The sequence below is a fragment of the Tupaia chinensis genome, unplaced genomic scaffold (genome assembly GCF_000334495.1).
Source record: "Tupaia chinensis unplaced genomic scaffold, TupChi_1.0 Scaffold000226_1, whole genome shotgun sequence".
Lineage (NCBI taxonomy): Eukaryota > Metazoa > Chordata > Mammalia > Scandentia > Tupaiidae > Tupaia > Tupaia belangeri.
This window is the reverse complement of record NW_006159701.1, coordinates 7928605-7932619: the sequence shown is the minus strand read 5'-3', so window position 1 is coordinate 7932619 and position 4015 is coordinate 7928605. Positions and strand designations below refer to the sequence as shown.

At 45.5% G+C, this 4015-nt stretch overlaps 1 protein-coding gene across 1 annotated transcript in view; it reads left to right on the top strand.

Moving 5' to 3' along the window:
* The first annotated feature begins 3229 nt into the window (after positions 1-3229).
* ALDH2 (aldehyde dehydrogenase 2 family member) overlaps positions 3230-4015 on the top strand; it is a 22734-nt gene continuing 21948 nt past the window's right edge. Inside the window, exon 1 of the mRNA XM_027771642.1 lies at positions 3230-3331. The gene's annotated coding sequence lies outside the window, so the exon portion shown is untranslated. The remainder of the gene's footprint in view (positions 3332-4015) is intronic.

Sequence of the window (4015 nt, the reverse complement as noted above, 5' to 3'; positions counted from 1 at the left end):
GCTTGCTTCAGAGTGTTTTTTGTTTTGTTTTGTTTTTAAATTGGCCTGAGGGCAACTGTGCTTACAGGGGAGCAGTGAGTGAGAAAGCACTCTTCCCCCCCATGGGGGATGCCCACACCCCATCCCTTCTCCTCCATTTCTCCCTCCTTTGGGGAGTTTGGGCACACATGCACATGTGCTTGGCATGTTTTTAAAGTTACCAGGTCTAGGACTTGAACTGTGCAGTTGGCCATGTGGAATCCAATCACCCTCACCGCCATGCCACTGACTGGCCCAGCTTGGTCTTTATGGTCGCAGATTCTAGCCCAGAGGGACTGCAGATGACTCCCCAGGACCCTAGACTGGGACCAGGTCACATTCAGGCTACAGAACATGAGGCCGGATGTCCTGGCCTTCACCTTGCCTATGGCCCTGGCCCCAGCCGATGGGGTGACCATGGGCCCTCCCTGAGAGAGCAGCTTCCCAGGCTGAATGGACCAGCTTGCTGGGAGATCTCTGTGCTCCCTGAGACCATCACCTGGCTCCTGCCCTAGGGGAGCAGTACACTGACTGTGGCAATCTGTGAAGCTGCTCTGGTAAGGACCCTTCTCTGCAAGTAGAATGGCTTCCACCTTCTTGACATGGGCCTCCTTGGAAATGAGGTCTTTTCTCAGACTTGGCTTGGTCGCCATTAACCCACAGCAACACTGACAGCCTCTCAGAACTGTGAGCCAGATGCTGAACTGAGAGCTTCACAGAGCCCACCCTCCTCTGCAACCCTATCTCCTGTCACTTGCTTCCTGGCTCACCAGGAACTCCGGCTGCCTTTGTTTTTTTGCTGATTCGCTAGACTTATTGCTGCCCCAGGGCCTCTGCACTTGCCATTCCCACTGCTGGACTACTCATACTCCCACTCTTCCTATGAGTGGCTCCTTTTCATCATTCAGAACTCAAGTCTCCTCAGGGAGACCCCCTCCTTCCCACCCTAGTCACTTCCTCTAGATCCTGTGCACTTATCACTAACATCTGACTTTGTCTAGTGTACTCGACTGCTTCCTTAGTTTCTGTGCCCACCAGCACAGCAGCTGCCTGAGAGCAGGATGCAGGATCTTTGCTGGTTTCTGTCTCCACTATGTCCTTAGCCCTGGAATGGTGCCTGGTCCATCGCAGGTCTTCACTAAACATTGGCTGAATGGCCAACCACAATGCTAGCCATGTGAAAAGGTCAAGGGTTCGAATTCTGGCTCAGCTGGAACCACCAGCCTCATCTATTAATGGGCTCATGATCTTGGCTGGCAGGAAGGCTGTGGGGAGGATCATGGTGTGGCAAGACCTTATCAAGGGTGCCTGTCTCTCTCTTGTCCCTCACATCTCACTCAAAAGAAAGAAACTTACATTTTTTTCTGGGGGCCAGCAGGTGGCATGGTGGTTGAGGCACTGAACTCCCACATGGCCAACCACAGTTTGAGTCTCAGACCTGGTGGCTTGCTTTCTCTCTTTTCCTCTCTCTCTCTCTCTTCCTATGGTCAATTTTAAAAATTATAATAATAGGGACCAACAGATGGTGTAGTGGTTACATCGCTGGACTCCCACATGGCTGACCGCAGTTCAAGTCCCGGACCCATTGGTTTGAAACATGTGCTGGGCACATGTGCATGCATGCCTTAGATTTTGGAAGAAGAATGGAGAAGAAGTGATTGTGGTGTGGCCATCCTCTTTGGGGGGTAATTTCTCACTTTCCCTCTCGTTGTCTCTGTCTCTTCCTCCACCAAGTGCACACACCCTAAGGCAAAAACCACAATAAAAGTATAATTTAAATAAAAATTAAATAATTAATTATTTAAAAAATTCTTTGCTGTGGGACCAGCAGATGGTGTAATGGTTACATCACTGAACTCTCACGTAGTAGACTGAGCTTCAAGTCCTGGACCTGATGGCTTAAAAAACACAGTGGGTGCGTGTGGGTATGTGCCCAAAATCCAAAGAGGAGAACAGAGGAGAAGGGACTGTGGCGTGGCCATTGTAGGGGATGATTTCCTGTGTTCTGTCTCTATCTCTCTGTCTCTCCAGTGAATGGACATGCCTTACAGCAAAAATCTCTCTTAAAAAATTTGCTTAAAATAATAATAATAAAATAAAAATAAACAAACAATAATTTTAAATAATAAAAAAATTTGCTGAGTGGATGAAAGAATAATCTAATTCAGTTCTCATGACAATTATGTGGTAGTATAGTAGAATAGAATAAAGATGGTTGCAAATTCTTTGCTATTCCTTCAAGGAGAGGGAAGGCTCTCTCCTCTATCTGTGGATCTGGAATGATCTTGTGATTCACCTGACCAACAGATTTTTTTTTTTAGAATTATTTTATTTGACTTACTTACTTACTTTATACACACACACACACACACACACACACACACACACACATATATATAATTACTTGACCAGAGAGGAACAGAATGAGAAAGAGGAAAGAGAGAGAGAGAGAAAGTGAAAAAGCAAGCTGCCAGATTGGGAATCAAACCGTGGTTAGCCATGTGAGAGTCCAGCACCCTTAACTACCATGCCACCTACCGGCCCCTTGACGAATAAAATTTGGTGACAGAAAAGAGGCCATGCATTTTCTGAAGCCAGATCTTAGGAAGCCTTTTTGCTTCTACCTGAGGCTCTTGGAACATTCTCTTTGGGGAAGCTGGTTGCCATGTGAGAAGTTAGATTAATCTGAGTCTGCCAAACAGTCAGGAGGCCAGGCAGCCATGTGGTGCTGGAGAAGGGAGTGAAGAACCCATCTTCCATAACCAGCCCCATCAAGTTCAGATGACTCTAGCCAGCTATCCTTAGTCTGCAACCACTTGAGTCCACATGAGCCCTGCCTAGCTAAGTCCTATTGATGGACATAACTGTGAGAGATAATAAACCATTTTAAGCTACCAAGTTTGGTGATGTTTTGTTATGCAGCAATAGCTAACTGAAACAGGTGGGCATATTCTCTTCATTTTTCAAAGGAACCGAGGTACTGAAAAGTCAAACAACTTACCCAAAGTCACTTGGCAGCACAGGTATTTCAGCATAGATTGTCTCCAGAGGGGCTCTGCTTTTAACCTGTAGGCTACTCCACTCTGAAGCTAATTCATACTTATTCACATTTGTTCTTCCTGATTTCTTTTTTTTTTTTTTTTAACATCACTGGTGGGCAGCATTGGGTTGAGAACTGGTCCTGAGACTCGTCTCATTCTCCTTATAGATCTTCATAGACAATGAGTGGCATGATGCCATCAGCAAGAAAACATTCCCCACTGTTAATCCGTCCACTGGAGAGGTCATCTGCCAGGTGGCTGCAGGGGACAAGGTAAGAACTGGTCACTTACTTCATGGCAGGGCTGATTCTGTTTTTTTTTAAGAGTATATGCTTTTGTACAGTTGCAATGTTACTATGTACATATTACTTTCCTAACTAAAAAGATGCCGATTTAAAAATTTAGAATGAATTAACAGAATCTTCTCCTGAAGACAAAGGTGCTAGGTTCTATCTGGGTTCAATAGTTCATACAGTGTGAAACTTCTGACTTGAAGTCTAGGTCATACTTAACATTTATATGAAAGGCCTTGCCTTCTTTGCTAAAACCAAATGTAAATAATTTTCTGGTTAATAGGGCAGTCTGATGGTAAATATGTTTAATATAAATAAAACCTGTCCCCTGACTCTTGATTTGCCTCCCTCTATATGAGAAATGCCAACTGTGTTGATTTTACTGCCTCCCCAAGGAGGGAACTGGATGAATTTGCATTCGCTGGAGAATGCCAGTTGTCTTGGAAGGATGGCTCACTTTGCTGGGCTTGCTTTTAGGCAGCAAGAAAAAGTGGTCAGATTCTAAACATTGACCTCTGGGTACCTCTCCCTCTATCAGTCTTTGGGGATTTTGAAATGGAAATACAGAGGGACGAGCAGTTGGCATAATGGCTATGTCACTGGGCTCCCATGTAGTCGACCATGGTTCGAGTCCCGGACCCGGCAGTTTAAACTCATGCTGAG